Here is a 22732-nt window from a genome sequence, read left to right on the forward strand (position 1 = left end):
TCGCTGCAAAGTAATTTGTGTTAAGAGTTTCACATTACATAAATTAGCATGGCTTTATTTTGGCATTATTTATGACATCTGTGTGTGTGTCCTGCTTTTTGTTGAAAGAATTGCAAACAATGATGATTTTCTTTATATATATTTATATATAAAACAACAGAATGCAACCCAGTACTCAGAACAAGAGCTACTTACATTTTTATAGTGAACTTGTATTATTACTGTAATGCCTTACTTTTCTCCTTATATCAATAATACAAGACTACCATAAAATATAATGCCTTATTCTGCCGTCTCTTCCTTTAATAGTTTGTATTTCAATAGTTTCAAATGCTGTCAAGCTTTGGGTGTTTTTTTAAAGAATGAAACCTCAGTACAAATCAAATTTCCTGCGAGGTTTTTTTCCTTCCACTATTTTACCTTTCAAAAGGACTTCTGTGTTTACAGTGCTGTTTCCTAACCTCATTTACAGCTGGGAGGGCATATGAGAAGGAGCACTGAAAGCTGACACTGAACACATTTCCATAGGCAACCACTGTGCAGATGTGAATATACAGACTGCTGTGAATGGGTAAATGTTGTGAATTCAATTGAGGAGAAAATGAGCCAATGCAATAATGAAAACCAGCAAGGATAATGCATCTAAATATATATTGTTCATTTCTTTTGACAGTCTTCATTCAGTTTTAATTATTTCATTTTAATTATTGTTCATTCTGCAGCGATGAAATTTTTTGAAAATAAAGCTGACTCTGTAAGTTGGGCCTTTTATATGTTTGCAAAGTAGGAGAAAAGGCTGAATAGAGAGTTCATATTAGTACACTTCTAATACATGTTCATTGTTGCTTTTCCCACGGAATTTAAAGTAAATATGCATTATAATGGCTTTTAGAGGGCCGTTCTTCTTCCTGTGGCAACTGTTTCAGTGTATTCAGAGAAGTAACTCAGGACTTTGAACTGACCAGAGTACCGCATTTCTATTTGTTTATCGTAGTCAGAGGAAAGCTGTGCATTAGGCACAGCCTTGGGCAAAGTGAGGTGTAAAAACCAGATTGCCTCAAGAGCAGGCCCAGAGGCACTGCTCTTTAGAAGCCAAGTTCCTTCTGGGGTTCATTCTCTCCTTGTCTGCTATTGAAGAGGTAAGGGGGCGGAAAGGCTACCTGTGTTGCTAGCATATTCCATAAAATGTAGTGTTGCTTCACCTGCTCATCTATGTCATTATCTCCTATGTCGTAGGATGTCAGATTACCAAGGTTATCCATCAGTATGCCAAAGCACCCCTCCGTTGGGGACCATTCTGCATCAGAACTGGGAGGTGTCTGCAATGTCTGCTCTTGCTATAGTTGCTGTAATGTAGTGTTCACTAAATTTTTGATAAATTTGCCTCGGTAGAGGAGGCTGGGAAAAGGGAAGTTGTCCAAGAATGTAATGGCCCGTACTGGTTTCTGAAGGGATAATAAGACTGCTGAATATTTGAAATTGTAGCGTATGTTTATGTCAGACAGTATTATGTGAAAATATCCTGGTTATCATCATAATCTCTTTGTGGGTTGATTTTACAACATCACTAAATTCAAGAGAGTTACTCTTGATTTAAGTCCATGTAACTGAAGAGAATCAGGACATAGGTCCTAATAAATAGTCTTTCTGAACTGTAATTTGGCACATGTAATCGTCATTACCAAACTCATTCTCTTTTAAATGTAAGATTTAATTTTTGTGCAATTGAATAAGAAAACATTTCTTAGAACAGTGCCTTTGTTTCTTGGCTCTTGGCCAACGTCTGTAGGAAAGAAAACTTCGTTTGGAAAGCAATTGAACTATGTAGTATTGTGAGCCTACTTGTTTTTTAGGAAGATAGATTACAGTAGGAGAGAGGATAGGAGTTGGATCCAGACCACTCGGTTGTTATGATAAACATTTAAAAAATGTTTTTCTTGCTTAACATGACTCAGTATAGTCTTACGTACCTTCGAGCCAAGAAGAAAATGGGCTTTCAGAATAGCCTCGGTATTTGATAGTCATTAGACTCCAAAACACAGTTGGAAAGTTTTTTATGGCTGCAGATTCTTATTTATGACACACACACTTAATTTAGTCATTTTTAATGCAAGAAGTAATTTTAAAACTCAAATAAAATATGTTTACCAATTTAAGTGTGCTATCAGCCAAATGAATTTATAAAAATAAAATTCATTTTTTAGCTCAAATATATGTAAACATCAGTAGGATTTGAGTCAGTGATAGCTAGCAAAGATCAGTTCTGAAGCTTGGTGCTTCAAAATTTATAAAGAAATCAAAATTTTAAATAGGGTCATCATAGAAAACAAAAAAAGGCTTTTTACTGCTTGATAATTAAAAGTTCCAGTAATGTAGGGAGACCTCTGTGCGTGTTGAATCCTGTGAAATCAATGGGGCTCTGCATGAAGTTGATCCACTTGCTCATTCAGTTTGTCTATGAAAACAACTTTCTTGATCAAAATCAAGATACTGATTATCTCTCCTCTTGTACTCCATTATAGTACATCTTGATGTGAGATAAATGACTTCTTTTATTTCACAATAATCCCATACATTGCCTTTTTCTTACTGAGACGGAAAAGATCAGTGTCCTTCATCCATGTCTTAGGCCCTGCGATCGAGGTGCTGTTATGTGCCAGGGAGCCATTTTATAATTTGCCTTGGGTGAGAAGTTTAAAACTTTGAGTAGGATTGCTCAGGCTACCACGATACCATGCAATTTTAATTGCATAATTAAAATCACAAGATCAAGAAACATAATCTTTGTGTATTTGCCTCCTGGCTCCACACAAGTATTAAAATAATTTCAAGAATGTATGTCGTTTTCTTTGAAGGAATATGGATTGCAACAAAGTAAACAGAATTACTTGTGTTTAAATATGAATATGTTCAAAGCAAACTGCTTTAGGTATATGCCTGACTTCTAGTCAATATCTATCTTTATGAAATGCAGATTTTTTTTCTAATTAAAACTTACAAGCGTATGCATTAGCACGCTAACAGAGTTGCTGATCTTGAAGAGTGCAGGCGGACCTTTTCTGCGCACCCTAATTGCTAACAGATACGGAAAATACAAATCCGAAAATCCTTCTGCCTTCTACTTTTGCTAATTTTTATTTTTATCTTACAGAAGAAACTGCGAGAAAGCAACATACTATCAGATATCAAAAGCAAAAAAGGTTTCTTTTTTGTTTGAATGTACTACTTTTAAGCTGTGGTAATTGTTATGGAGGTACAATTGGTTAAGAATATGGAAAAAGAATTTTGCCTGCTCACTTTTTTGCTCAAAGCCTGACCTTTATTTAAGCGTATTATTTTTGTCGCACACGCACGCACAACCCTACAAGATTTATTGGCGTTTGTATGAAAAAAAATGAAAGGATTTTCATGTTTTGTAAGAAACTTAATACACTCTCACAGATGGCCCAGCTCAGGTGTGATTTTAATTATGAGATAAAACAAAGCCCAACACAGTAGGAAGTAGTCTTAATAAACGGCCTGAAGCTTTTGTCTTCATGTGTCAAAAAGCCTTTTTATTGCGTGATGAATTTTTTTTTACTAGCTGTTTCTAAAAATGCTTTTAAAAAAAATGCAAGGGCTTCTAGAGTTCATTTGAATTATTTTGGACAAGTAAAAAGTAGGAATGTTTTGTGAATTTGTTATTTCTTCCCAATAAGTTTAGGCTTCTGCAAGGGAATGATAAGAAAAAAATATGCATTAATAATAACAAAACATGGACACGAATGCTCTTTTATTTGTTTACAAATAAAACCTTTTCTAATTACATGTTGTCATTGCTTGTCAGTCTATCACATTGCTTAGTAATAACAAAAACTGGGCATTTGAGCACTGCTTAAACTGTACCATCAGAAACTAATAATTTAAACCCTGCTATGCTATGGTATTCAGCCTTCGTTATTAAAACAAAAATAATACGATCCTGTTGTTAAATGTTACTAATATATTACAGTAATGTTGTACTGTCTTTCCCTTAGTGGGGAATTATGAGGACCTCATGTTAGGACCTCAGTGTCCTGACATAGTTAATTATCCATAGATAATGGTTTTCAGCAGTAGCTGGTCGGCACATTGCAACCTCACCATTGAAGGCTTAATAAATATTTGCAGACTCAGGTGCAGAGCACCTATGTACTACAAAAACAAACAGCTGTGGTTTCTTTCCTGGGCTATACATCACGTACAGCATCTCGTTTGTTGTAGCTAGCCTAATGGTGTAAACGGCAAGCTTTGTCCTATGCTATATGGTGGTAATATGTTTACTGCAGATATGCTAACTACTCTTTCATGAGTCCTTTCATCGTCTTTTTTACGGCAAAAATGTCTTGGAACGCCGCAGCTCTTGGGGCTCGTTCCGTGAGTGCTGCGTATTGATGGGATGATGGCTAACTGGGTTTTAGAGCTTGTGGCTTCTGGAGCACGCCTGGCAGTTTTGCAGGTTTAGGATTGTCAGCTGCAGAAATATGATGGGGAAAAAAAACAGCAATTAATGATTTTCATTAATAATTTTGTGAGCTAGGCGTGCTGTGTGTTACAGTGCTGTGTTTTCAGGATACAAACCTCTTTTGTTTTGGAAAAACTGTGTATGCTACCGGTATTGATAAATGTTGGGATGAGTGGCCTCTTAGCTGCTCTGGCAATTGTCATCATGCTTAAATTTTTGAACACATTTTGTTTTCAATATGGAGCTGAAATGCACCTGAATGTAGTTGTTTATCTATGTTGATTTTGAATGTTAAAATGCCTAAACTTGAAAAAATCTATCATAATTGGAAAATAAAAATATGACATCATTATTGCCTCACATTATGTAATAATAGCGTGCATTATTTAGAAAGTAGACTCCTTATTTATTATATTTTTTATATAAGTGTAATTGCCAACTACTGTATCGTTTGAAATCTCTATAGAAAATATTTTGATTGACTATCACAATAGTAACAGTAGTTTTCTGTTCCAGAAAATTATTTATCTTTCAGTCCAAGAAAAAATATTTCATTTTTTTCTTCATATGTTTTGCCATAGATTTCAATGCTTTCAACAAAGGCCTAAAGAGGAAATATATTTTTTCCTGAAATTGTCCATTCTCTGCTTCCCCCCTGCCCCGCCACCCTTGCATCCTTAGTCTTAATCTTTTTTCAATTTTTGGATTTTAAGGATTACATTGTATTAATGCATCTCTCTTCTAGTCATGTTCATCGTGTATTACAGGAAGGTATAGGAGTGATAATCTAGGATAAATGAATAACATTCTGGTTTTAGCTGTTGATCGTGTGCCAAGTGTGGGAGCATTAGAAGAACAGGGAAGGGGCCCTACCCTGTAGAATTTCTAGGCCACTTTAGGCAAGAAAATGATTCCTGTCTGGTTTGTTCCATGTGCATCATCCCCAGCTTCTCAGTTTGTGTATTGCCAAATGTTCAGTCAATGTTTCTTTGCTGTGACTCAGGAAATGCTGCTTGGTCTCCTGAACAAGGCTCACAGTCAGAGCTGTGCTGATGGGCGGGTGCCTTGACCTGCGTGCGCTGCCACCCCACGTGCACCCTCAGCACGGCCTGGCGTGCTCTCCAGGATGCTGAGAACCGAGCTCTGGTTGTTAAATGCCCAATCTGCATCCTGCCCGCCGGCTGGCAAGCTGCATGTTGGCTGTAGGCAGCTTCTGTATCACTGCTAACATTGCTGTGAGCGTGATGTTACAACTCAAGTTATGCTTATGGTGTTTCTTATCAAGATAGCTTTGGTACAAACCTTGAGGAAAGTTTTTGTTCAGATGTGCATCCCATGCATGATGGGTTGTGTCTTTCTACCTGCTAATCCCACTGCACTGGGATTGGGGATTGGTGCTGGGGAGTGGTGCTGGTGGCTGGCGTGTCTTTGTGGCTTGGCAGCCAGGCCACACAGGTGTCATTAATACCAGGTAAAAAAGGCGAGCAGACAAAGGGTGCTGTTTTAAGTGGCAATACACTGGCAGTCCTTAGTGTTGTGCTTCTCCATCAAATAGAAGATACAATGGCAGTGCTTGCTTCCCCTTAATTTTTAATGTTACAAACCTGCAAGTCACTTGAGTAACACACACATGACTTCTAGTGTTAAAATTCAGCATTAGATTAACTTAACTGCAATTGTATTCGTTTTAAATTGAGTGCACTTTAAAATTCTGCTGGTAACCATGCTGTTGGTAACCTACACCCCTTTGACTCATTAACAAAATGTAACTGATCTTGATTTTTTTTTTTTTTTTTTTTTTTTTTAATTTATCTACAGTATAATCAAGGCAAGAAGCTTTTGGCTCATGAAAGTAAATGTTTTTGATCCTTTGTTGTCAGATCCCACAATTTCTTTACAGCAGGCTTAGATGAAACAGAAAACTGATATACTGAGCCACTGGAATTGCAGTCTTGTAATTTAGAAATATCCATTTTATCCCTTATAATTTCTTCACTAAGATTCTTCAGTCTGAATCTGATATAGGTGGGAGCCAAGACAAACAGTAAGCATTTATAGTCATTCAGACCAGTTTGGATTCCACTAGAATGTAAAGCCAAAGAGTTCTTGGCTTTGTTTCATGCATCCTTACAAGGATAAAAAGTGCATTTAAATTGTAATATTCACTGCAGCTACATGCTTCTGTAACATCTGCAAGCTTTTACTTCCAACAACGTTATAAAGATGTGAAAATACTTATGCAGTAAACTCTTAATTTGGCAGCTGAAGAGCTTGGTGGAAGGTCCTTTAACTCTCTAGAAGCAGTGCACTGCAATACGCTTTCTCCAGTCCAGTCCACAGGAGCTGGAGTGCAGTGATGCCAGCGATGCCATACACGTGCTTGGGGAAAGGAAAGGGCAGGTGCTTATCTGCTCTGTGCAGGGCATTGCCCTGGTGGTGCTGCCCCGTATTAGGAGCTTTGATCCTTTATGTAATTCTAAATACACAGCTAACTTGCTATGGTTTTAAAGAGTAAGTGCTGCAGCAGTAATTTTGCAGGACAAAACCCTAAAATTACTTTAGTGATTTATTTGTGTACTTGTTGTAGAGATATTTGCCAGATAGCAGGAATAGCTAATAGGGAGTATTCCTGTGGCTTAGTACAAAAAACACTGAAAATACATTTTATTACAGGAGTCCTATTTCTAGAATTATAAAATTTATTGAAATAAGCTCTTTCCCTCATTTTGGTATGTTATTTCCAGACTAGCCTCCTCAATGTGCACATGCATGCACACTCATGATTTCCTCGTGTGCTTACTGAATTGATACCTAGTGAGTCCTGCTAGCAGACTTTGACAGAACATCATTCAGAATTTGTCTTATCTAGTCCTGCCCTTTTACATTAAATAACCTGAGGCTCAGATTTTAGTTGCTCCATACTTCTAAATAGGTCTTTTTATTATAGCTTGGACAATTTATTCTGCTATATACATGTAGCACTTTGAAATTCCAGGATGAAATTCCTAGGCAATATATGCAGCAATGAAAGAGAACCCTCATGTTTGCAAAATACATGTTGAGGAAGCAGTATGGCAAAAACTGTGTAGTACAGAGTTCTTTACAGCTGAGAGCTGGAGCGTTGAAGATCATTGTTATCTGTTGGTCAATACCTTTGAAATAGAAGCATGCTATGAATAGGAGAACGCCGTGATGAACCGTGGGTATGGCATGTGTCCCTCACCTGTGTGTGTACATGAGGATGAGATGCTGGCTGTGTGATTAGCTCTGAAGCAAAACAGATGACAGCAATCAGTAACATTGAGTTTAAATGCGTGTCACAAAAATGCACGTTTCATATTTTTATCTGTCAGATTGTGGTACGTATTTCTTTGTGCAGTAGATGAGTATCTAGTTTTCTCTTCTGCTTCATAATGTTTGCTATGAACTTGAACTCCCAATAGCTGACTGGAGTTCAAAGACCAGAGTACTGCTGACTTCCCGTACTTTACAAATCCACAGAAGTCCTTTGTCATCCATAGAAATGGCAAAGTGAAAGGGAGGCTGTGCCTCAATAGAAAGATACTTTGTGTGGAGGAAATCACAGACCAGATATGCCTTGAAATAGCTTAAAAACACATAATTTTTGGAGAAGACCAATAATACCAGTTATTAAAGGAGACAGCATAGAATGCACATTTCTAGAATCAGGATAAAGATAACATTGGGATTTGTAGTCCAGCAAAACCTGAGATTTTCACAATATCCCATGCCCAAAGACTTAGCTTTTTAAAATGTTCATTGGCATGCTCGCTGCGCTCCCACATTTAAAGATAGCATCGCCCGTACAGATATTCTGAGGTAGAATTTAGTTCTTTGTTCCCAGTTTAAGGTTACCTCTGAAAAACAACTAATCAATAAACAGTTTAATGGACTATAGCGAATAACTCTATTATGGGTAGCTAAAATAGGGAATTTTCACAAAATTATCTCAAAAAAAGAAAAACAAACTTAATAGTTTTGCAAGAATGTAGCTATTTTCTTGTTGGCTTAGAGCATTCTAATTCTATATAGAATTAATGAAATTGATTATAAACTAAAGAATTAATCGAGCACCTTTTAGTTACTGTACGCCTTTCACTCTGGGGCTAGATAACCTTAAGATGACCTTTCCACATCTGGGGTCAAGCGCTAGTAAAAGTTGTCTTATTCTTAGGCTTCATCTGGGCTGGCATTTCTGACAGACGTGTAAACAGATGCAAGCATCGTTGCTAATGACAGGTGATTATAAGTGGCATGGGTGCCAAGGTAATTAAACCATGCCTTGACAGGAACATTTGGTGATATGGTATTGCAGCATTAGAAAAATTGTTGCAACACATTTTTCCCTGCTAGGCTATAGACCTGAATATCATTCATTTGGATTCTTTGGCCATGGCACTCCAAATCCAGAGTTTTACTCCCTGCTTGAAGTATTCAGCGTAGGGAACTGGGCAAAAGCAGCTGGTTGAATAGAGCAGGTACGTGTGAGTAGGGTTCTGGTGCTTTGAATTGAAGCATATGGTTCTAAGAAGCCTTTTAGCATATAAATATAGTATAAAAATCCAGCATGGAAGGATTGGAGGTGTATTATCTTTGTGACAAGATAACGGTTACTGTGCCAGATTTATTAATGGCTGAATTATTGGGCTATTCTTTGTCATATATTTCTTATTGGACATCTTAACTGCTTTTACGGCTGCAAATCTTAGTTTCTAAATCTCGTTAAGCTTTTGTGTGTGAATGTACTTCACAATGAAATACAGATTATTCGCAGAGTAGAAATAAGGGTTGCTTTAGAAATAATTTATTTTAGTTGATATTAGAACTTTTATAGACTTAAGGCAGTGTATTCTCAGATCATCACGGAGCAATTTCGTAGTTGAAGATTACTTTGTATTCCTCGCTCAGGTTTCTTTTGCTGAGAGTGAATAATGCTCAAGATAAAGTTCCTTATTTATCCCACAGCTCTTGCAGCTCCTTATTTAAAATGAATTGTATAAGAGCTGTGGAAAAAAATGGCTTAATTCCATAAATCAATCTAAACTGATTTCATAAAATGTGAGATGTCTAGTTTAAGGATATTTTTCCATCATTCTGTGTGGAATTCATTATGACCATCGGATGGAAGTAAACTGTCCACGCCATTGGCGTTCCTTTGATATTTGTCTCCGCTTTGAAGCTCTGGTGTTTAATATCATTAATCTCAGCTAAAATTCTGGACCTCCATCAATTTTGGGAGCACAACTTAATCCTGCTTATTTATCATTCAGGGCACTCAGGATGGAAATAAATTATTTCACTTCTCTGGTTGGTCTGGACATCGCTAAAGCAGTACAAGAAACTGCTTCAAATAGCAGCTTACAGCTTTTATCATAATGCTTGGACTGGATACCTAGCAAAGGGTGCTGGGAATCTAGTAACTCCTTTAGTTTGAAGCTGGCTCTTGAAAATGAAATTTCAAATGTAGTGAAATTAAATCAATTTTCATATCAATTACGTGAAGAGATTTAATTAAATGATGTGCTAGATACGTTGCTTCCATGATATTTAGTAAAAGAGGTAAAACGGAGTTAAATGCATCCTGATCACAGTGAGATCTTCAATGCCTTCTGTTGTTTTTTCCACCATCTTCTGGTCCAAGTCTCCCAGGCTTCCACCCACTGTTTCTTCTGATGAACATGCTGACAAAGTTAAGGTGCTGTTAATGCATCTGCAAAATTTTCAGCCTCTGGATTGAGATTCTGGCAAAAATTTGTGTGGTCCAAGGAAGTCAGCTTTGAGTGTATGATGACGTCGACTATGGTGCTGATAACTTTGGCATCCTTGCACATCAAATTTTGACCTGCAGGATCATTTCGGAAGTTTTAAAAAGCTGGTTTTTTTTTTCCTTGTTGTCAGCATAAGGCATGCAAATTACACTTTCTATTTTCAGCTAATAAGTAAAGGAATTGTAGGAAAAAAAAAACAAAGTATTTGGATCACTACAGTTAAAGCAAGTGTAATATAAATAAAATCAGTATTATATTCAGGTCCATCACTAAGTGTATGTATTTATACATATGATACTCTATATAATTTTGTGCAAGGGTTTTAATGTTATGTGCAGGTAACCTTGGAGCTGCCAGTTTGTTTTATTTCTGATGTTGCCTGCTAGTCCCTGAAGCAGATAAACTGGATTTTTTTTTGATCTTCCATTTGCTAGGCTTTCGTTATATTGTGGTTACAGTCACAATGTCAGCACATAAAATGTTAAACATCACTGGTCTGAAAGAAGCTTCCATTGTCTTCTACTTTTGGTGCCTGGGGATTCCTTCTAGTCTTGCAGTGGTGGTTCTGTCAGTGTAATATGTCATGAAGCATTTCTCAGTAATGACAGACATTGAATATGAGTGACAGGAACTCTGACCGAGTGAAATGGGTTCAATTACCAGAGATGTAGGGTTACCTGAGATAAAACCAAATGGTCCAATTGTGCTTGGGTTTGACCCTTTGACTCCCAGCTACCCGGCAGCAAAGACAAATGGCTGATTAACCATCCCCTAACCCTCCTTTTCTGTGATAAACTTGTTTGGATTTCCTTGTCTGAATAAAAATCTAAGCGTGGCATGTTTCTAAGAGGAAATATGATAGGAAAACAATGGGTCCTGGTGCTAGTCATTTTCTTCCCTTACTGACACAAACCAGAAAGCTGTCATTCTATCTTGGAATGTATCTAGGACATAGTGTCCAGAAATCAATACAAGATAAATGATTGCTCTCTTAACCTCACCTTTCTTCTGCTGCCGCGCTTACGTTGCTCCCGTTCACCTGCAGCCAACCTGACGCCAGAATAAATGAGGGAACCTGCCCTGAAAAGTATCTTCTGAAGGGGTTTTGTGTGAAGGGGTTTTGTTGGTGGCATTTTTGGTTGGTTCCTTTTTGGCGTGGGTTTTTTTGTTGGTGGTGGGAGGGTAGAGAGAGGGGTTGCTAGTCAGCACTGAGTGCCGCTTACACTTGTTCTAGTCCAGTGCCTACAGCTCCCAGATAGAGTTATAGCAAGCTCCCTAATTAAACTGTCGCTGTCTGCCCTCACTTGACTGCCTTTACAAAGTCATTTAACTAACAGACATTCCTGACTATTAAAGCTAGGAGCAGCGTGTCTCCAGTGCTGGAGATAAAATGAATGAAATTTGTTAATCTCCACTGACACTTGATCCTAGATGTTGAACTAATGCTGTTGCACCTGAACTTTTTCTTTATTGTAATTACTTCTCATGTTATTATTTCATATAATAAATTGGAGGAAAATTTCAACAGGTATTAAATTATACGAGTTGATTTATGGATGCTGAGTGAATATGACATTCATCTTGTGCATTCTTCAAAAGCACATTTCAGTGGATGTTCAGGGCTGGATTCGAGCATTGTGCTAATAGAATACTGTGGTAGGATGATGCATTTCCCTCGTCTGAGAAGAAGGGCATTTTTAAATCTAAGCCCTTTTTGTAAGGAAGAAAAAAATTGCCTTTGTGATTTTATTCATTGTTAATTTAAACAAATATTGTTGAATAAAGATTTAATGCATTTTAAAATAATGCATTCTGAGAATTGTATGCAATTGATAAAATTAGCCAAAATTGTGGAATTCAGCTCTGTTTGCAGGAACAAACGATAAAAACATTTTAAACAAACAAACAAAAAATATTTTTTCTGTCTCCTGTATTTTGCTATGTTCTTGTTCTCTGGTTCATGGATTCATAGAGTTTAAGGCCAGAAGGGACCGTTACATCATCCAGTCTGACCTCCTGTATGTAACACGGCGTTAATTTCACTGCTGTCCCTGTATGAGTCCAGTGGTTTGTCTCTGGCTTTAAAGGCATCTTCTAGAATGGTGTCCATTGGTTTGAGGACAATGGGAATTAACTTCTAAAGAACTCATATATCCTCTAATGTAATTGTTATATTAGGAAAGTCCTAATTTCTATTTGAATGCTTGGCTTCAACAGTTTTTCTGTCTTCAGTCCTTAACTGTCATTTTCTCAGCTAAACAAGAAAAATGTGTCCTGTATTTTCTGTCTACCGAAGTACAGATAAACAGCAGTCATTTCACTTTCCTCTCTTGTTTCTGCACACCTCGGCAGACAGATCTGTAAGGGTGCTTACCTCGCATCATGGTGAGGTTACACACGGAGCTGTTGTTTTGAGTACAAGGAGTTACGTACACTTAATGTGATGGTAACACAAGTTTCTGCACCACCTTCTGTGGCATGTTAGGCTTGTACTTGCGGTGCTGTGAGGTTTCTGTGCCATGTTCGTGTTTAATGTCTGAAAGTGAACTGCAAGCTGAAAAAGACCTTTCTCTTCAGAAAAAATCTGTTCTTCAGGAGCTCTTGGATACTTGTCGTATGATTGATTGAGAAGTTTGTCTTTAACAGGTGATGATGTATAATGCTTTTGATTCATAGTGAACTGGAAAAGTTCCTCACCATTTTCATCACCAGGCTTTGGTCCTTGTTTCCAGATCAGCGAGGGGTAAGTTTTGAATATTTCTGACTCTTCTGTTTAGTGCACTAATAAAGGTCCTTGCTCCTAGGAGCTGTATTGCAGCATCATTTTTCTTGCAGAGCAGGAAAGGAAGATGGTTTCGTAGAGTACCTAAATTCTCTCTTCCACCCCAGAGATACTCTGACTTCTTATGCTAAAAGCAAATAACAATCCCCCTAGTGTCTGTCACTGCTACAGTTCTGTGAAGTTTGTTATGTAAGGAAGTTATGCAGGTAGTTTGAAGGGACAAATTTAGTTGAGTCTTTTTTGTTTGTCTTGACTAAAACTCGAGTCTTCTGCAGACATTGCTTGTGTCTATTGATGCTTTAGGTGCACTGTAACTCAGACTGCTAGACCTCCTAGGTCTCTGACTTTACTTTGGGGGCGAGGTGGGGGCGAAGGGTGTTTGAGTCTTAGTGTACGTGTTGCAAAGCTGTTTCTAGAGATGCTGAATGTTTGCAGCTCTGAAGTCAGCATTCCTGTAAGAGGCAGGATCAGTAGGCAACCTGTAAGTATTCTGCACAAGTGGCCAAACGTTGACCACTTGAATTGTTACTGAAATGGCAGTGCTTGTACATCACTTTGCTGTTTCTAACTGATGAGTATCTCTCTTTTCTGCTATGTCCAATTCTTCTGTGGCTGACAGGCACTTGACCCTTTCATCACAGGTGAAACACTTCTCAGGAATCCGCCTTCTTTCTACGTAAGAAGTAATATACATTGAAAATGCAATGGTCTGATGTATCAGATGCCAGTAGTCTTTGAGGTGTCCAGCAGAGATGCAGCTTTGTGTAATATAAATGCTGTTTATACTTCTTAACCGTGGTTTTACACCTTCCTTAGTCTTCCTGAAAGTCTTCTTGTATCTGCTGGATGAAACAGTAAAGCAGTTAATCCTGGAAGTAGTTTAATCCTAGGAAGAAGTTTAATCCTGGAAGTAGTGGATAACCATGAATTACCTGATTCACATCTTTTCTATATGACTGGTAGTGTATCAGTGCAGCTAATGTTACTTTAGGAAAGTGTTCATTGTTCACAAATATTATTCCTACAGCATATAAATAGAGTTTTAGGGAACTTCTGCTGATTGTTCAGTGTTATCTGTCCTCTGTTTTTAGAGTTTCTCCTTTACAGCTAACAACAGCCAACAAAAATCACGTCAGTTTTCTTAAAAGAGGATTTTGGTGATACGGGATTGGATTTCGTGAAATAGGATTGCTCGTGATCTTTCCATTCATCCCAGAATGAGCTTGGATATGGTTCTTCTGCCCGCTGTATTTTTACAAGAGAGATTAATACTGAACTCCAGAGTGACTCGGCAAAAAGATACGTGCCTGTCTACACAGCATTCAGAAGGAGACCTACATCTTTGTGAAGGTTTCTGAATCTTTCACCTTGTAAAAACAGTCTATTAATTCCTCACACCTTCTGATGTCTATGAATTTACATCCCCAGCACAACTTTTGTGTTGTCGCTGTCCCCACTGCAGCAGCGGTCTTCCAGTTGAATGAAAATGGGATGTGGGTCTGCAAAAGTATAGGCCACTAAGTTGGATGGAGAGTATTCAGAAATGTGTACTGCTCATTTGAAGAAGTACTCTCCGTTTGTTTTGCGTAGTTCAGTGAAGTCTGCCTTGTGTAGAATTTACTGTTTTAAGCAGACATTGTAGCTGGGTCCTTAGGGCTATTTATAAAATTAAATAACCTACACGTTAGAACTTGCAGCACCAAAATCTTGGACATCAGTGGCAACAGACAGAGACAGACGAAGAGGAAAAAAAAAAGTATGTATCCATATTGCCAATATGGATAATTGCCTGTATAGAAATTGCCAATACTTAGCAACAAGTATATGCAAGAATTAAAATATGTTTCTACTACTTGTACGTAAGCCTTGACAACCATTCTGTGACTTGATAGTTCTGCAAGGCACCAGGTGCTAACCTGTGTCTCAGTAGGCAGGTTGCATCCTACTTTATAGGCTTCAAAGCTGAAGATTAAAATGTAAGAATGAGACTTAGTTTTGTGCTAAAACAGGAGGATCGTTACTTTCAATCAAGTTCAGTTTTCTAAATTTAGCTGAATTTTTCTGTCTTTGAGGTATTGATAAAAATTGTCTTCCGTTGTTAAGAATTCTCCTGAATATTATATTAAAAGGTAATAAATGTAATCCTGTGCTTAAATGTGATTGACTATAGTGATTTCTATCATTCTTCTTTTGTATAAAGTGCTGGAAAGGGAAAAAAATGCAGAACAAAGCTGTGTGCAAATTATTCTGTCCTGTAAACTTTTGTCAATAAGGTTGACTAATCTGGAGCTATTTCAGGAGATACTTTTGCTCTCAGTCACGAAGCATTGAGACTTATTGTTTGTGGCATGTCCTTGCTGTTCCAGTGGTACGCAGCCAGTTTTTGCAGGCAGTTTTGTTCCCGATGAAATTCTCTGGCTTTTGTAGATGGTCCATCATGTAAAAGTTTAAATGTGGAAGGGAAAGAATAAGATTGAAGGAGTAGTAAACTGGTGGGGGAGATACCTGTTTTAATACAAGTATCATTTTTATATCAAATGTGTATTTAAGAAGGATATAAATCTAAAAATGGCATGTGACTGTTAGGTAGAACTAGCTAACTTTATTGGGAAATAAGATACCTGGGTGATTTTAGAGTAACTGTTGGTAGCTGTTCTGGGAATGATGTTAGCTAAAACCTCCTGAATATCAGTGCATACCTACTATTTCTAGGAGGTAGCATATCATAAATGATATGTTTGCATATCATAAACTTTAGTGAAAGTATGCAGCCATCTTGTGGGAGCTAATTGGCATAATGTTGATATTACTGTTCTGTGAATCGATAGCAAATAACCTCTGATTTCCTTAGCACTTCTAGTGAGAGTGGCGTTTCATTTCGCGGACCCTAAAGAAGCCCTGCAGTCCTAGGACAATTCTGTGCTTTGTCAGCACTTGGGTAAAGTTGAATTCGTTTCCTTAAGGGGCTGCTGTAAATGCTGTGAGCGTAGCCCTCAGCCTCGGCTAGGACGGGGGAGTTCTGCCCTCGCAGGCACTTTGGTGGTGGTCGGCCTGCAGGCTGGAGCAGCTCTCTGACAGGTCTGGGTATCCGTGAAGGCGTGCAATTCTGCTAACTCTCATTTTAAAATAATGCTGTTGCTTTAAATCTGCACTTCTCGCATTTCATCTGTGTAAATAAAGCTCCTCCTGCAAGGCAGCCAGGAAAACATATGATACCATTTGCGATTGCAGAATGTGGCATGCTGTTCTTCTGTAATTATAATGGCCTGAGCAGTGTGGGGTTGGTTAGCCTTCCTTAACAATCATTAATCTATCGAGTCTTGGTTCCAGTGGCCCATCTTGGAGAACAGCAGTCCTTGGCGTGAGGCACCTTGGGCTGCGAGGTTGTTTTGAGCGAGGGATAGCCTTGTTTGTTACATGCTGCTGCTCGCCGGTCCCCAAGGAGCCCAGGAAGAGGTTTTTTCCTTGTCTTGATTGCTGCTTGCCCTCTCCCTCCCTCGCTAGCTTGTCCCTTTATTTCTCCTTGTTGTGAAAGTTTCTTTCTGTGTGACTGGGAGTCTGTTTAGCAGACCATATTGCAAGTGAAGGTGCATCGTTTGTTGCCTGATTTTGGCAACGCTGGGCAGTCAGCTGGGATGTAATTAAGACTCTGAGAACAGGCTGTCTTCTCCACAGGAAGGGCATGTTAGATGTTGCTGGGATTTGGGGCTGTCAGTTTGGCCAAGGCTGGAAACTGAGAGCTAGGGACAGTGATCTTTTCTTTCATTTATAATCCCTTTATGTACAGTGTATGCACTTGGCAAAGTTTACATATAACCTAGTGGCTGGAGCTTACAAGCCAGTGCGGCTGAATTAGCATATGTTACATGTATATTTTAGTAATATTTTAAAGCAAGTGCAAATTTCCAAAGTGAATTATGCATGTATGACAGAAATAGGGTTGTGTTGCATTGGGTGTCAAATCCCACAACTTTTTGTCAAGACCATGGATTTTACATTAAAAAGGCAGAGAGACTAAACGAGGTAAAACAGTTTTAATTTTTAACAGTTTGGTCCAGCCCAAGGAACTGCTCTCTGACAGTTATAACTGACATTTGAATAATTGGATTAATTCAGAGAGGGGCAAATCCTGTATTGATGGCTGTGCTCGCTCTATATATTTTTTAACTTAGGGATGGAGCCGAACGGTTTAATTATTTAAAGGGTGCATCGCGTAATGTAAAATACTGCGGTTTGGAAACTTTGGTCTAAATTGAGGGAGGAAAAATATTTGCGTTGTTTCATTCTTTACGTTTAAAGGCTTGAGAAAAAAATTACACATTTTATTGTTTTGTGCTTTTTAAGCCAATGTAAAGAAAACTGAGATGGAAATTTTCATTTGTGGCCCAAAGCATCAACAATGGAGATGAGCACAGTTTAGTCAACTAGATTCCAGTTTTTATTTTTTTTTTCTTTACAGACACGTAAGCCCTCAGTAATAATCACATTACTCTGCAATCGCAGAATATTTAATTAATGCTATTGCATGAAGTATCTCTTCGAGTTTTACTAGACCACTATTAAACTCTTCTTTTATTTACACTTTTGGTCTTTCCATGAGAAAATTAATATTTAAAAAAGCAAATGGTTTTACTGTGCTGCAGACCAAGAGGAGGAAGGCTCACCGTTGTCAGAGGCAGTTGAGCACACCGGCTTGGTTCTGGCTGTTTACCCAGCAGGACGTTAATGGTATTAACACTCGAGAAAAAAGTGTTGATTCGCAGCTTATGATATTAACACCCTGTAAGTGAAGTATGAAACATGCCTATGAAATACCACGTGCATATAGAGATGCGTGTGATTTAAGACAAGTTGAAGTGCTTTGTAGAATTATTTTTAAAGGGTTACCTTTGTTTTGCTGAAATATTTTTATTTTGCCAAACAAGCCAATTACATCTTTCCTAAGCGTTCTTATCTGCCATGCTGGATTTACATGTGACATCATCAAAAATTCTTCTGACATAATTTAGTTTCCAAAAAGAAAGTCTGCTGCGTATGATGCTGCCACTGTAGATTGCAAGGAAGCGTATTCTTCAAGTTAATTTTGTGCATTGCAGTCCTGAAGAGTTCCTGGACATTCCTGAATGCTTTATCATTTGCTTTGCAAACCAGGCAGTCCAGCTTTCTTGTATCCAGACTTGCAGTCCTCGGGGAATTCTCAAAGCCTTTTAAAATTATAGGATTTTTTAGTGTTGTCTTTTTTTTTTTTTCTTTTTTCTGGGGCAGTCTAAGTAAGTCCCAGGAGTGCAGTTGCCATCTGTCCTCTATATTAAAAGAATCTTCTATATTATATACCTGATGGTCTTGTCCCAGAGATAAATGTTGATAATTAAAAGGACGGCATTTATCTTTTTTTTTTCCTGAATAAAAATTCATTCTTATGAACAGTTACAAGCCTGAGAGCTATTTTAGGTTCTTTAAACCCATGTTTTCTTGCCTGATACTTTTTTTTTTTTTTTCATATCAAAGTTTTTGTAACTATTGGCAAGTATATTGAATAGTTTCATAACTTAAGCATGTGCATGTGTAATTTAAGAAAGGCTTCAGCAAGGCTGATAATGTTCTGTAGAATAACACATAAATTATTATAAATAAGTCTTTCCTGTGGTAGAGAGGAGGGAAGGCAGCAGGTCAAGAAGGAGAGATTTTGTTGAGCCAGACACCTGTTTTGGGATTATTTCCTCTGTAAAAATTGCAAGTTAGGGACTCTGCTTCCTTCCCCCTTCAGGAAAGCAGCCTATTTCCTTGTACAAACTTCCTTCCACCGTACACATTTGCCTAGGAACAATTCTGCATCTTTACACCTCGGCTGCAGCTCATTAGTGCCCAGAGCTGCTCCCAGTGGTCCTCTGTTCAGCAACTATCAGTGCATGTGCGTCGTGAATACAAAGTACCTGTACTCCAAACACCACGTTCGTGCAAGTCAGGAATAATTTGTAAGTAGCATCCACGCTTGTGGTTTCAATACTGTCTCTGTTCGTTGTTTTAATACAATAATGTGAGGAAGAACATGTCTGTCAGTAAGAACAATGAAGGGGGAAAAAAGCTATAAAACTCCCTTCTGCTGCTCTCCTTCCCCATGGCGAGCAGCACTATGCCAGTTCAGACCAAAGATCTTCCCAGCTCAGGGTTGGGCAGGGCTGGGCAACAGCAGGTACCTAAAGAAGAAACTGAGCGTAAGAGAAGCATATAGTGATTCTCTCTCTGGGTATTGATCCAGCTTCAGTGACTGGGAGCTAATTTGTGCTGCAAAGATCATATTTTTGCATTTAATGGTTTTGCACAGGTATTTTTCTCAGTAAAATTACACAATCATTTTTGACTCGTGTTGGCTTTTAATACTTGCAAAAGATTCTGTATTTAAAAAAAATCTATTTCCTTTTGCTCATTTGTTTTTTATATTAGGAAATAGTGAAAAGTAATTCCCTTAGTAAGTTTTTTCATTCAGTCATGATTTTATCAAGTTCCATTGTGTCTCCTTACTGTGATAACTTTTTTATGCTAAGCAGTCTTACTGTATTTAATCATTCTTCAGAAGACGTCCTTTCCTTATCTTTGATCACGCTGTTCGCTCTCCTTTATGCCTTTCTTAATTCCAGCCTTGAGGATGGAAACCAAAACTGTGTAGTTCTTCATGCTTTGGCATCTAACCTTTAGAAAAACATCACTGTGTTCATATAAATCAGTTTGGTTTTCTTCCTCAGTTGAATGGTTTTTTCTTTCTACTTTGGTTGTAACAACCTGTGTTTTTTTGTGAAGTGAAATGTAGGAATTGTCATGTTTTTTTGTAATGATTATTTTCCAGTTAAGTAGATGTCTAGCATCTCCAGACAGAAAATTTTATCTTCATTCAGTTGTGTGCACCATTAAATCTAGAAGGTAGAACTGAAGTCAGATCAGCGTTTATTTAGCTGCCATGGGAAGAGAAGGAAGATATTTATGGTCCCTCTGCTAGGCAGAGTTCTGGTGTTACGGGATCAGTGCATATGCAAAGGACTCCAAGTATCTTTCCTAAACTGAGGTTGTATTTTGGCTGGACTACCATAGAAAACTTATGGAGAAGTTAATTTTTGGAGCTGCGCCAGCAAGACTTCTGCTTATATATAGGCCACTGAAGAGGTATATAGACCTTTGTGTTAAGACTTAGAAAGCTTCTTTGCATACAGTGACTGTAATTTCATTTTAGTGCCAGACTGTCAGAAATCAATAGTTCCATAATGACTGGAAAACTTCTCTCCTGTGAACATATTTCTGTCACCAAGCCAGCCTATTGTTAAGCTAGCAGCTAGTATTAAGTATTAGCAACTGCAGATTGCCTTTCGGTACATTTCTTTGCTTTTCTGGGAGGATGAAATATTAAAAACGTTAATGATTTGTAAGGTATGGAGGTGTATTAATGCTCATAGGTGCTTTATTTGGCTAATTGCTTCTTGGCCTTTTGGCTAAGATCAAGTGTAGTATCAGTAATTAGCAGTTGCATACCTGATACGTCGTCAGTGAGAGGATTTCACATTAAATGGATTCTGTGGTTGCCTTATGTGGTCAGTTACTAAATTTTAAGTTAATCACTTCATGAAAATGATTATATGAAGACAAAATATTTTACATGGTCTTTAATGGCACGGTAAGGGTCAAATGTATGCTGCATATAGAGACACTATTCAAAAGGAAAGTGACAGACAGACACTGTGTTGAATGATCCCATATCCCTGTGCCACCTGACAAAGAATGCATCACATCACACGTGCCAGCCCACACCTTTCTTGTGTAGATAAGGCAGAAAGAAGAAAATTGACGTAGTAAAATTACAGAGGAACTTGCTGCTGGGCAGCCTAACTCAAGCTGGATGTTGGACAGGACACAGGGTCTGTAAAAGAAAGTTCCATGGGATTTTTGAAGGCTTTTGGATATGGTGTGGTTTTGTTTTTTTGTTAGGCCAAATCTTCAGTCATTTGGGGCACCATACATGAAGGCTAAGGCTAGTCTGGTATATGCCATTTAGTAGAAGTGACTTAACATTTCTCTGCGTGATTGCTATGACTTTAAGACCCAAATAGTACTCCCAGCATGTTTTTATTTCAGAGTTGATTGTTTGCATTATTCCTTCTCTAGGCTAAGGAGAAACAAAGAACTACTTTGATTTCATTCATTCCAGTTAGGTGTTCTCAGTTACATGTGTGTGTGCCCTCTGGTGGTGCAGCAACGCTATAAATCCTGAGACAGTTCTGGCTCGGTAGCCTGTCACTTTTTTCAGGTCATCTCAAAGTCTTGATGATACCCTTGATGGAAATTATGATAGAAAAGGCAAGCATCTTCATGCTGAGTGATTTAGGGTTGTTTGTATATCCATCTTAACCACCTTTCCTTCAGTTCAGTAATGTCTACGGTAATGTTTAGAAGCCCGACTAGACCCCCAGGTTTGAGATTGATTTTGGATATTCTACGGTGGTTTTGCAGTTTACATGCTGGCTCCCAGGATGGAAAATCCATCAGTAACAGACTTGCATTACTCTTTGCCTGAATTTGCTTTCTTCTGTACCCATCTTCTTCCTCTACTGCTAAGGACGGGAGTCGAGGCTTGAAAAGGGATCTATTAATAAGTGCAATGATTCTCAGAGGTGTCAGAATGAAGAGTATTTCAAGATCAAGTCTTAATTTTGTGTGGATTTACCTGGAACTAAAAATGTTGAGGTCACATCCCTCCTGAGGTATGAAAGTCTAGGAGGGAAATAAACCAATTGCACATGGAAAGTAAAAAGAGACCATACATAAAGTTTAAAAGCCACTGGGGAAAAAAAAAAAAGTATGTAGAGTACGTATATGTGTCTGTATATATATATATATATATGAAGAGAAAAATATTATTCAATAGAAAGATGTCTGAAGATGTCTGTGTATTTTAGAAGATATTGCTAACAGTTGTATGAAAATATGAATTCAAATACAGGATACAACTACAGAATAAAGTGTAACACACCTTATAATTGCTTTGGAGGTTCATTTTCAGATTACTGACTAGCAATTTTGGCTGTGGTGAGTTTGCCACTGACACGTGTACAAGAGGCACATATTAAGTAGTGATAAGTGGTTCTCTTCAAATATTATTCTTTAGCTTCTTAAGAGCTCCTTGGTCATCTGTTGATACCATGCTGTTAGTCTGTGTATGGTAATAATCCCTCATGATGAATGATCTTCCAGAGTGCATACAGAATTTGTAGTCCTCCTTCTTTAAATCATCCTTCGTGAACTTTCCTTTACACAAGATGCATAACAGAAGGGGGAGTCATCTGTGATTATAGAAAACTTTATCAAAAACTCCTGTTCCCCAATAGCTAGTAATGCACTAGGCTTTGTTACCTGAACGTTTTCCATTCATTAATATTGATTACTGAAGAAGGTTTCATCCCTGTTAATAGGGGGCACATTTTAAATTTTGGATCATTAATGTTTAACTAGATTTTAATTGTTAAATGTTACAAATTTATGCAGGTAAAGATTCAATTTCTTCAATTAATTTACATTTACACATTCAAAGATCTTTCACTAAGGCTATTCTCATAAAACTTTAAGGGTCCCAGAAGGATCTCTGTTTTTTTAATTCTTTCATTTTATCCCTGCTACTCTCTCCATATTATGTCT

At 37.9% G+C, this 22732-nt stretch overlaps 1 protein-coding gene and 1 non-coding gene across 2 annotated transcripts in view; both read left to right on the forward strand.

The window, feature by feature from the left end:
• The window catches only part of FTO (FTO alpha-ketoglutarate dependent dioxygenase), a 238135-nt gene that overhangs the window by 118425 nt on the left and 96978 nt on the right, over window positions 1–22732 (forward strand). The window lies entirely within an intron of this gene.
• On the forward strand, window positions 20516–20709 carry LOC116494222. The gene has a single exon (XR_004253835.1). It is a non-coding gene; the product is annotated as a U2 spliceosomal RNA (small nuclear RNA).

Source organism: Aythya fuligula, chromosome 12 (genome assembly GCF_009819795.1).
Source record: "Aythya fuligula isolate bAytFul2 chromosome 12, bAytFul2.pri, whole genome shotgun sequence".
Lineage (NCBI taxonomy): Eukaryota > Metazoa > Chordata > Aves > Anseriformes > Anatidae > Aythya > Aythya fuligula.